At 45.7% G+C, this 12,368-nt stretch overlaps 1 long non-coding RNA gene across 1 annotated transcript in view; it reads right to left on the bottom strand.

Moving 5' to 3' along the window:
- The window catches only part of LOC111751102 (uncharacterized), a 31,553-nt gene extending 26,302 nt beyond the window's left edge, over positions 1–5,251 (bottom strand). Inside the window, exon 1 of the long non-coding RNA XR_002786148.2 lies at positions 3,638–5,251. This is a non-coding gene — a long non-coding RNA (uncharacterized LOC111751102). The remainder of the gene's footprint in view (positions 1–3,637) is intronic.
- Between the last annotated feature and the right edge of the window lie 7,117 nt (positions 5,252–12,368).

Here is a 12,368-nt window from a genome sequence, read left to right as displayed (position 1 = left end):
GCTATGGGAGAAACAGCACTGGTTTCCAGCATATAAAGCCTCCTGGAGAACACTGACCAACTCTGCAAAGTGTTCCCACATAGCTGGTGCCATAATTGTGTCTTTAGAAAGCCATTCCATCATTCTACCAAGACAGCTCCTTCAGGATGATGGGGAACATGATAAGAACAGTGAAATCCATGAGTACGGGCCCATGCCACACTTTATTTGCTGTGAAGTGAGTCCCCTGATCCGAGCCAACCCTGCATGGGATACCATGACGGTGGATAAGGCATTCTATGAATCCATGGATGGTAGTTTTAGCAGAGCCATCGCGTGCAGGGAAGACAAATCCGTATCCAAAGTGTCTATTCCACTAACAACAAAATTCTGTCCTTTACATGACAGATGCAGTCCAATGTAATTAACTTGCCACCAGGTTGCTGGCTGATCACTTTGAAGAACGGTGCCATTATCAGGGTCTCTGTGTTGGTCTCTACTGCCAGCAGACTGGGCACTCAGCAGTGGCTGTAGGCAAGTCAGCCTTGGTGAGTGGGAGACCACGTTGATGAGCCCATGCATAACCTCATCCCAGCCACCATGGCCACTTTGTTCATGAGCCCATTAGGCACTTACAGGAGTGGCTGAGGAAAGAGGATGACTGGTTTCCAAAGAACACATCATCCCATTATTTAACTTGATAAACAGGCTGGAGTAGCACATCCCAAGAGAGACATGTTGCCTCCCAAATCCAAAGAGTCCCACCAGGCTTTGTGCCTCTTTTTAGTTGTAGAAGGCGACAGGTGTAACAACTTATCCTTCACTTCAGAAGAAATATCTCAACATGCCCCACATCACTGGACTCTTAGAAATTTCACTGAGGTGGAAGGTGCCTGAATTTTTATTGGATTAATTTCCCACCCTCCAGCACACACGTATTTTACCAATAAGTGCACAGTCGCGGACACTTCTTCCTTACTAACTCCAATCAGCAAAATGTCATCAATCCAATGGACCAGTGTGATGTCTTGTGGAAGGGAAAGAAGATCAAGTTCTCTGTGGACTGATATATGACATATGGCTGGAGAGTTGATATACCACAGAAGAAGGACACTGAAAATGTATTGCTGGACTTACCAGCTGAAGGCAAACTGCTCATGATGGTCCTTTGAAACCAGAATCAGGGAAAAAGGCACTGGCCAGATCAATAGCTGCATACCAGCTACCAGGAAATGTATTAATTTGCTCAAGCAATGAAATCACATCTGGAACAGCAACTGCAACTGGAGTCACCACCTGGTTAAGTTTTCAATAATCCACTGTCATTCTCCTAGATTCACCTGCTTCTTTCACAGGCCAAACAGATGAGTTGAATGGGATGTGGTGGGAATCACCACCCCTGCATCCTTCAAGTCCTTGATGGTGGCAGTAACTTCTGCAATCTCTCCAGGAATACGGTATTGCTTTTGCTTTACTATTTTCCTAGGTAGGGGCAGTTCTAATGGCTCCTGTGTGGACCCTGATCTGAACCAGAGGCTGGAGTTCTGCTCCCTATTTCTCACTCCCTGCCTGGGCAGCACATCCTGCCAGCTTTGTGCCTTGAACATCCACCCTGGCCTATAAAATTGGATTCTTCCTTGCTGTGACCCTTCAGCCCGGTTTCCCTAGACACCGACCCCAAAGCCCTATTTGAATCCACATCAGTCCAGGTCCTTCTATGAGGCCTAAGAAGCCAGATCACAGGCATGGCTTTGTCCCTCTGGATCCAGGTCCCCAAGTACTCCTCTTCCTATGCTAGGTTGTCCAAAACACACACACAACAAACACACATACATATACATACACACAGTTTTTAAACTCTTGCTTCAGCTCAAGCTAGGATACACCTACCCATAACTGCTGACTTGCATAGAAATATTCTTAAGTGCTATGCAGAACTGGAAAAGTGACCCACCTAACTGGGTTATCTTTTAATGTTTCAAAGCTATTTTTTTTTTTTCTGAAAGATCGAAGCATTGATTATAAAGCCTAGGGAAATTTACCCTTTAGCATGAGCAAGGCTCCTTACTGTGTGATGATAACAGAACTGCATGTTTTTTTCTCTCTGCCTCTTTAGACTCTCTTTGCCTGCCCTCCAGGGACCTCCAAAGAGACTGTGGGCTGAATTCACGGGTGGCCCACAAATGTATGGGAGAACAATGAGTGAGTGGAGGCAACAAGCTACAGCAGCACTAGCAGGACTTGTGACTTGGCACCAGGAGAAACCATGGATAGCGCATATTGTATTCGGTCGTTTCAGGTATCTGCAAATATCGTCTTTACTCATCAGTACATCAATACGTAGACAGCGTAGTAGTTGTTAGACCTGCTGCTGATCTTCTACCCCATGTGTTATTTAAGTACACATATAACCTAGTCACAAATTCGTATTTTTTAAATATTTTGATAATCGTTTTTCATACAATTGGTTTCCTCTGTCATCTCAGTGTTCTGTTTTATGTACCTGCAAGTATTATTCTGAAAAGGGTTTACAGCCTGACCAAATGACATGACACAATTGTTTAAAAAGTAAGAGGCCCTGCTAAAAGCTCTGTGTAAGTGGGTGTCTTCCAGCCTCTGGAGGAAATCTCCAACAGAGCTTTTCTGGTCATTTCCAGGTCATTAGAGGCCCCACCCATTGCTCCTCTGACACCTGCAGTCAGCCTTTATTTTTCAGGACTCTTCCTCCCTGCTGATTGTGGCCCAGGGACTGCTGGGTGGCATGAGGAGGGCACTTAGCACTGTCTCTGGGCAGTCAGGTGGGAGTGAGGGGTTAATGGATTGGCTCAGCCCCAGTGGATGTTGGTCAGTTGCAGGGGTGGGAAGGGGGTGAGGGTCGCAGCCCTCAGCATAGCATGGAGCTGAGGTGTAAGACCAGAGCTCCAGGGCTTCAGCTGTGCCCACCCTCCTCTGGGTGGCCTGCCCATCCCTCCCACTCTCCTTTCTCCCCTCCCTCTCTCCACCTCAGATGATCCACTCACCCACCCCCAGGCTCTCTGGGCAGGGCTCACACCTGACAGCCCTCCTCTCCCCTCTGGGCAGGGGCCCACAGGAAAGCATACACCCCTGTGCTGGCCCAGGGACAATAGTGCAGTCCCTCCAACCACTGTCTCTTCCTCCTGTCCCACCATCAGCCCCACCTGAAACCCCCATAAAAGTGTCACATGCCAGCCCCTTCTACTCCTCCAAACTCCAGCAGGAACTTTCACAGGGACCCCCCCGACACCTTTCTACTTGGCTGGAGGTGAGGGATAAACATTGCCCCCCTCCCTGTGGTGAGGAACCCAGACCCCACATCCCTCCCCCAGGTCCCACCCTCCCCTGGCCTCTGCAGTGCTCGCCTCCCATAGCTTGTGGTGAGGGTACCAATGATGCAGCACCAGGGCACGATCACTAGTCTTGCCCAGGGCCTGGGCACCTCCAGTGCTTGGCACCCACAACTCTATTCTCTACTTTGGGGGCCTAAACTGAAGCTAAGACAGAAACAGAACGAGTAATACCCTGGTTCATTTCCTTTAAAGACTGAGCATTTACGGGATGTTGTCGGGTACAACCACCAGATGAGTGCTTGATCTCATCTAGCCCTGACAGCAACCCAGGCGTAGGAGCCAGTACTCACCAGCCTCCAAATTTACAGAAGGTGAGAAGTCCTGAGCATCAGGTGGTGGCGAGCGGCAGTGCAGGTCCAAACCCCACACTCGAACTGTTGTGCTTACATGTTGAGCCTCAGCCAGCCATGGCTTTTAAAACACCTCGCGTTCAATTTAAATGCCTTTGCCTGTTTCAGCTGAAAAGAAAAAGACAAGACTGTTGACGGGCTCTGGAGAAGGAACTGGAAATCTGCACATTCCCAACGGGCTTGGCAGGACTTTCCCACTGAGTCTGTGTGCAGCCCTTCCACACCAGCAGGGCACCAATGCCTTTCACAGACGCCGGAACAAGAGAGGCTGAGTGACTTGCCTGAACTCCATCTGAGGAGATAAGTCTTCCAGAGAGGAGGTATTTAAGAAAGTTAGGGTGGCAGGTGGCCAGGAACTTGGCTCACATGTAACAGCTTCTCAACCAGGCAACCCTTGCCACCTCCATAACGTCACCGAATTTTTGTGGAACTAGCAGTCTGGTGCTGTAGGGCACATGGAAGAGAATACCCCACTCATACAAAAACAAATCAGTTTCTCTCACTGGGCCTCACAGACAGGAGGAAAGGGGCCCCAAGGCAGCCAGGACCAAAGCTGGGTTGAGCCAAAGGGGCTCACATATATCCTTTGTGACTTTGCTCACAGGGTGTCCTTAGCCAAGGAGCCCCTTCTCGTCTTCTCCACTTATCAACATCTATTGGAATCCCATGCTGGTGCCTCCATGAAGCACCCTGGTCTGTGGCCCTCAAACCTTTTCCTATCAGGATTATCTCTGAAGAACTCCAAGAATGACATCTGTGTTGCTCCCAGAAGGCCATCCTCCTTGCACAGGAATCAGCGTTTGCCAGATCCATTCCCCACTGGTGATCCAGGGCTCCCGATGGCTCCTTCATCAGGGTGACCTGCCTTATACCGACAGCACCTGGTGCGTCTGTGGTTTCGGCATCAGTTGAAGACACTGTGTGTTCAGCATGGTTCAGAGTCACCGTAGAAAGTAGAACAATCAACCTCATTACATCCTCAGACTGGGCTGGTGAACTCCATCCCTGTGGGCAACTCTGCTTCTCTTCCCCTTTGCCATATGACACACACAGGGTTGTTATTATGAGCACAGCCTCAAGAGCCAGACTGCCTGGTTCAAATCCCAGGTCTACAACTCATTAGCTGTGGGACATGGGCAAGATATTTAAGTTTCCTAGGCCTCTATTCCCTCATCTGTAATGTGGGGACAAGAGTAGTCCCTACCTCACAGTGTGGATGTAAGGATTTAATGAGTTAACACATATGCCTGGCATAGGGCAAGAGCCAAGAGAGTTATCACAACGGACCAATGTTCCCAGCAAGTCACGTCCCTGCCACTCCTCACTCCCCAAGTATCAGTGGTTTCCACTCCTCCCCTACTAAAAGTCACCATGCAGGTAGAGTCAGGATGAGAGCTTTCACTTTTTAGTCCCCTTTGAAGACTTCTCAAATGCAATGAGATCCTGGCCTGGCCTTACTCTGTTGTAACCAGTGTTCTCCTCAGCTCCCATCCTAGACTATGCCACCCTAAGTTTTCATGCATGCTACAGTATGGATGGAGCTTGAAGACATTATGCTGAATGAAATAAGGCAATCACAAAAGGACAAACGTATGACATCACTTATATAAAAAGACAAGAACAGACAAATGTATGCAGACCAAAGTATATTAACTATTACCAAGGGTGATAAAGACTGGGTGGGGGGCGCTATTGCTTAAGGAATACTGATTTTCGGTTCACAGCGACAGAAAAATCACATTGATTAGAGGTAGGTGTGCACATTGGTTAGAGGTAGGTCTGCACAGCCAATGTAATTGCTGTCAATAAGGCGTACATCTGTAAAAAGCTGAATTGATAAAAGTTACGCACGTGATAGATATTGTCATGGATTGAATTGTGTCCCCGCCAAAATGGGTGTATCAATCTGTTTGGGCCATGATTCCCAGTATTGTGTGGTCATCCTCCATTTAATGATTGACATGATTTTCCTGTGTGTTGTAAATCCTACCTCTATGATGTTAATGAGGGGGGATGGGTGGCAGTTCTGTTGATAAGGCAGGACTCATTCTACAAGATTGGTTTGTGTCTTCAGTCCATTTCTTTTGGGATATAAAAGAAAGAGGGAGCACCAGAGGCAGGGGGACCTCATAACAAGAAAGTAGTGCTGGGAGCAGAGTAGAGCCTGTCCTTTGGACCCAGGATTCCTGCATGGAGAAGCTCCTAGTATCGGGGAAGATCGATGAGAAGGCCCACGGAGAGAGAAAACCTTTTCTTGGAACTGACACCCTGAATTTGGACTTTCAGCCCACTTCACTGTGAGGAAATAAATTTCTCTTTGTTAAAGCCATCCACCTGTAGTATATATGTTATAGTAGCACTACATAACTAAAACAATAACCAAAAAAAAAAAGAGTAGCTGCTGAGGCTTGTTGTTGTTGTTTGTTAGGTGCCATCAAATCGGTTCCAACTCATAGAGACCCTATGCACAACAGAAAAAAAAACACTGCCCAGTCCTGAGCCATCCTCACAATCCTTGTTCTGCTTCAGCTCATTGTTGAAGACATCGTGTCAATCCACCTCATTGAGTGTCGTCCTCTTTTCCACTGACCCTGTATTCTGCAAAGCATGATGTCCTTCTCCAGGGACTGATCCCTCCTGAAAACATGTCCAAAGTATGTAAGATGTAGTCTCACCATCCTTGCCTCTAAGGAGCATTCTGGCCGCACTTCTTCCAAGACAGATTTGTTCGTTCTTTTGGCAGTCCACGGTATATTCAATATTCTTTGCCAACACCACAATTCAAAGGCGTCAATTCTTCTTTGGTCTTCCTTATTCTCTGTCCAGCTTTCACATGCATACGATGCAACTGAAAATACCACGGCTTGGGTCAGGCGCACCTTAGTCTTCAAGGTGACATATTTGCTCTTCAACACTTTAAAGAGGTCCTTTGCAGCAGATTTACCCAATGCAATTAGTCTTTTGATTTCTTGACTGCTGCTTCCATGGCTGTTGATTGTGGATCCAAGTAAAACGAAACCCTTGACAACTTCAATCTTTTCTCCATTTGTCACATTGTTGCTCATTGGTCCACTTGTGAGGATTTTTATTTATGTTGAGATGCAATCCATACCAAAGGCTGTGGTCTTTGATCTTCATTAATAAGTGCTTCAAGCCCTCTTCACTTTCAGCAAGCAAGGTTGTGTCATCTGTATAACGCAGGTTGTTAATGAGTCTTCCTCCAATTCTGATGCCCCATCCTTCTTCATATAGTTCAGCTTCTCGTATAATTTGCTCAGCATACAGATTGAATAGGTATGCTGAAAGAATACAACCCTGGCACATACCTTTCCTGATTTGAAACCAATCAGTATCTCCTTGTTCTGTTTGAACAACTGCCTCTTGATCTATGTAAAGGTTCCTCATGAGCACAGTTAAGGGCTCTGGAATTCCCATTCTTCCCAATGTTATCCATAATTTGTTATGATTCACACAGTCGAACGCCTTTGCACAGTCAATAAAACACAGGTAAACATCCTTCTGGTATTCTCTGCTTTCAGCCAGGATCCATCTGACATCAGCAATGATATACCTGGTTCCACATCCTCTTCTGAAACTGGCCTGAATTTCTGGCATTTCCCTGCCAATATACTGCTGCAGCCGTTTTTGAATGATCTTAAGCAAAATTTTGCTTGAGTGTATTATTAATGATATTGTTCTATCATTTCCACATTCGGTTGGATAGCCTTTCTTGGGAATAGGCATAAATATGGATCTCTTCCAGTCTGTTGGCCAGGAAACTGTCTTCCATATTTCTTGGCATAGACGAGTGAGCACCTCCAGCACTGCATCTGTTTGTTGAAACATCTCAGTTGGTATTCCGTCAATTCCTGGAGCCTTGTTTTTCACCAATGCCTTCAGAGCAGCTTGGACTTCCTGATCATATGCCACCTCTTGAAATGGTTGAACATTGACTAATTCTTTTTGGTATAATAACTCTGTGTATTCCTTCCATCTTCTTTTGATGCTTCCTGCGCCATTTAATATTTTCCCCATAGAATCCTTCACTATTGCAACTCAAGGCCTGAATTTTTTCTTCAGTTCTTTCAGCTTGAGAAACGCCAAGCATGTTCTTTTTTGGTTTTCTATCTCCAGCTTTTTTCATGTCATTATAATACTTTACTTTGTCTTCTCGAGCCGTCCTTTGAAATCTTCTGTTCAGCTCTTTTACTTCAACAATTCTTCCTTTTGTTTTGCTGCTCGATGTTCGAGAGCAAGTTTCAGAGGCTCCTCTGACATCCACCTTGGTCTTTTCTTTCTTTCCTGTCTTTTCAATGACCTCTTGCTTTCTTCATGTATGTCCTTGACATCATTCCACAACTCATCTGGTCTTCGATTACTAGTGTTCAATGCGTCAAATCTATTCTTCAGATGGTCTCTAAATTCAGGTGGGATACACTCAAGGTCATATTTTGGCTCTCGTGGACTTGCTCTGATTTTCTTCAGTTTCAGCTTGAACATGCATACGAGCATTGATGGTCTGTTCCACAGTCAGCCCCTGGCCTTGTTCTGACTAATGATATTGAGCTTTTCCATCGTCTCTTTCCAGAGATGTAGTCAATTTGATTTCTGTGTGTTCCATCTGGCAAAATAATACGTGTATAGTCACCATTTATGTTGGTGAAAGAAGGTATTTGCAATGAAGAAGTCGTTGGTCTTCCAAAATTCTATCATTCGATCTCCAGCATTGTTTCTATCACCAAGGCCATATTTTCCAACTACTGATCCTTCTTCTTTGTTTCCAACTTTTGCATTTTGCCAGTAATTATCAATGCATCTTGATTGCATGTTTGATCAATTTCAGACTGCAGAAGCTGATAAAAATCTTCAATTTCTTCATCTTTGGCCCTAGTGGTTGGTGTGTAAATTTGAATAATAGTCGTATTAACTGGTGTTCCTTGAAGGCGTATGTATATTATCCTACCACTGACAGCGTTGCACTTCAGGATAGATCTTGAAACATTCTTTTTGATGATGAATGCAACACCATTCCTCTTCAAGTCGTCATTCCCAGCATAGTAGACTATATGATTGTCTGATTCAAAACGGCCAATAGCAGTCTATTTCAGCTCACTAATGCCTAGGATATCAATGTTTATGTGTTCCATTTCATTTTTGATGATTTCCAATTTTCCTAGATTCATACTTCGTACATTCCAGGTTCCGATTACTAATGGATGTTTTCAGCTGTTTCTTCTCATTTTGAGTCATGGCACACCAGCAACTGAAGGTCCCAAAAGCTTTACTCCATCCACGTCATTAAGGTTGACTCTACTTTGAGGAGGCAACTCTTCCCCAGTCATCTTTTGAGTGCCTTCCAACCTGGGGGGCTCATCTTCCAGCACTATATCAGACAATGTTCCACTGCTATTCATAAGGTTTTCACTGGCTAATGCTTTTCAGAAGTAGGCTGCTGGGTCCTTCTCCCTAGTCTGTCTTAGTCTGGAAGCTCAGCTGAAACTTGTCCTCCATGGGTGACCCTTCTGGTATCTGAATACCGGTGGCATAGCTTCCAGCATCACAGCAACACGCAAACCCCACAGTACGACAAACTGACAGACACGTAGGGGTGCTGAGGCTTATGTACAACCAAATATTTCACAGGATTTGGTTCTTTGGTTTGGAGGTTTATGGTCATGGTTTCACGGGACATCCCAGTTAATTGGTCTAATATTGTGTTTAGTGCTTCTGTTCTACCTCCTAGTTCACTGCATAGTGCCTGGAGTCTTAAAAGTTTGCAAATGGTCATCCAAAGTACAACAATTGGTATCTCTTTGCTGGACCAACAGAGGAAGAAGTAGAGTCAGGATAGGAGGAAGAAATGAAATATGTGGCTAATATCCTCTATGAACAATGGCCTCCTTTGCCAGGAGACCAGAAGAACTGGTTGGTCCTGGGTACAACTACTGAACATTTTGATCAAAGATTCCCCCCAATCAAAAGGGGGAAAATGCAGACCAGAATTTCAAATTTTGATGGAATCCTTACTTTCTGGAGCTCTGGAGGCTGGATGAACCCCTAAAACTACTGCCCTTAGATAATCTTTAAAAACTTAACCAAAAATATCCCCTGACGTCTTCTTAAAACCAAACAATAGTTAGCTTAATTAGTAAAGAACGTCTACCTTGAGCATTGTGCTCGTTTAAGATCTACTTATATGGGATCAAATTGGCAACAGAAACTCAAAATATTATATAGGAAACTTAGGGGGCAGTGATTTTATGTTAATGGGGAGGAACAACTCAGAAAAGGAGGGTGAGAATATTTGCAGAACTGGAAGAATGTTATCAATGTCACTGAATTGTACATGTAGAAATTGTTGAATTAGTGTATATTCTACTGTGTGTATTCTCAACAACAAAAATAAATTATTTTTAAAAAGGCTCTACCACCCTGCTGGTGAAAGGGCCCACAACACTCAGCACAGTTTCCTGCACATGTAGACCCACACTACTTATATTTAATTATCACATGAGTAAGCAAATCAGTGATTAAATAGTTGTTAACAACAACTAACTTTTAACCAGCCACATTTATGTATATCTGTCTTTGCTATCTCTAGGTCTGTCTCTGAAATGGGACCTAAGTATGTATGAAAAGTCAGCCATGTGGAGATTGTTATGCCTTATCATTGTACAAGAAAATTTTATTTCTTCTATAAAAATGGATATTAGTTAGGATTCTTTCAGATACAGATAACAGATGTTCAGTGCAAATTTAAGGAAAAATGGGAAAAGGTACTGGCTCTTCCAATGACAAGCTCACCATGTTGACTGCAGGACCATGTGGATCCAGGCGTCAATGAGATGCCCTCTGTCTCCAAATGGACCCTCTCAACAGAACCCTGGTTGGCCCTGCCTGGGTCACATGCTTACAGCAGAGTCATAGTGTCAGGGAGGATTCTCTGATTGGCCAGCTCTGGTCACAAGTCTTCTGGTAGGGGAAGAGCAAGCTACCTTGGTTGACAGCACTATTTGGAGTAGGGAGGGGGAAAAAATAAACAAATGCCCACCCTGGTGCAAGCCTGACCCAAGGGTCTATGTCTCAGCAGGCACCAATACTTCCCTAATGGCAGAATGAGGGGTGACTCAGCGTGGTCACTGCCTTCAAATCACTCTGAAATGTTTACAAAGGGAAAACAAATTCAGAGGTTTTTAAGATAATCGGTGTCCAAAGAGATGTCAGTAGATTGCCAATCTGATGGACAACAAAATGCAAGAAAGACTACACAAGGCCCCCTTCTTTAAACAAGGGGCCTGTTAGCTGCTCATCTGGAGAGGATGAGCCAGCACCCAAATAATGCTAACAAGCACACAGCACTAGGCGGGATAAAGCAGAAATGGCGAAATGTGCTTCTGTCCACCCTGCATCCCCTAAGTGGGAAAACAGTCCTGGAACTAAGTAATCCAGGAAAAAGGCAGCTTCTCCCGGGTTTGATCATATTAGAATGAACAAGCAAAGTGCAGTGGGTCCCCAGGGAACAGTGAGGTGAGGTGAAGTGGTCCCCAGGGAGCAGTGAGGTGAGGTAAAATGCAATGGTTCCCAGGAGCAGTGAGGTAAGGTGAAGTGCAGTGGGTCCCCAGGAAGCAGTGAGGTGAGGTGAAGTGTGGTAGCCCCCCGGGTATACTGAGGTGAGGTGAAGTGGTCCCCAGGGAGTGGTGAGTTGAGGTGAGGTGAAATGTGGTGGTGCCCAGGGAGTGGTGAGGTGAGGCTAAGTGTGGTGGTCCCCAGGGTGCACTGAGGTAAGGTGAAGTGGTCCCCAGGAAGCAGTGAAGTGAGGTGAGGTGAGGTGAAGTGTGGTAGCCCCCAGGGTATACTGAGGTGAGGTGAAGTGGTCCCCAGGGAGTGGTGAGTTGAGGTGAAATGTGGTGGTTCCCAGGGAGTGGTGAGGTGAGGCTAAGTGTGGTGGTCCCCAGGGTGCACTGAGGTAAGGTGAAGTGGTCCCCAGGAAGCGGTGAAATGAGGCGAGGTGAGGTGAAATGCAGTGGTCCCCAGGGTGTACAGAGACAGGAGACCACCCAGTGTGGTAGAATGGTGCTGCGATGATGGCCAGTGGCCAGGGACAACATGACACCAAAGGTCTGATGAAGCTTCATTCCAGGGCAGCCACTGGTCGATGGGTGTCCAGCGCCATTGGAGCAAATGGCAGCCAGCCAGCCCCTCCCCTCTCACACACAGCATCCTCACTCAGAAGAAAACCACCTTTTCCCATATTTTCCTTTAGAGCCACAGTCACACAAAAAATCAGTTGTCACCATCACCAGATTCTAACTTTGGATTAAGCCTGGCTAGTGCTATTTATCAGAAAATAGTGATTCATTTTACCAGCTAAATTTAATTCCTTGAATCTGCCTCCCAGGAGGCTGTTTGGTTTGGGAAACTGTGAAGAAAAATGAAGAGAGAACAGGAAATACAGAATCAGGGGAAACGCGTCGCTGGGTGTAACAAGGCGTTGACAGTGAATGTTTCAGGGGTCAGCTTTTACTCTTAAGAGATTGGTTTCCCCGCACCCCAAGAAACAAATGCCAAACGAGCAACTGAAGAATGTCATTTTAAAGGGACGCCGTATTATTAGTCTCCCCCCCTCGCAGGCTCGCACGCACCTCGTTTCTTCCATCAGAATGCAGTCAAG

The sequence above is a fragment of the Loxodonta africana genome, chromosome 24 (assembly GCF_030014295.1).
Source record: "Loxodonta africana isolate mLoxAfr1 chromosome 24, mLoxAfr1.hap2, whole genome shotgun sequence".
Classification (NCBI taxonomy): Eukaryota; Metazoa; Chordata; class Mammalia; order Proboscidea; family Elephantidae; genus Loxodonta; species Loxodonta africana.
The sequence above is the reverse complement of the archived record's forward strand: the minus strand, read 5'-3'. Positions and strand labels throughout refer to the sequence as shown.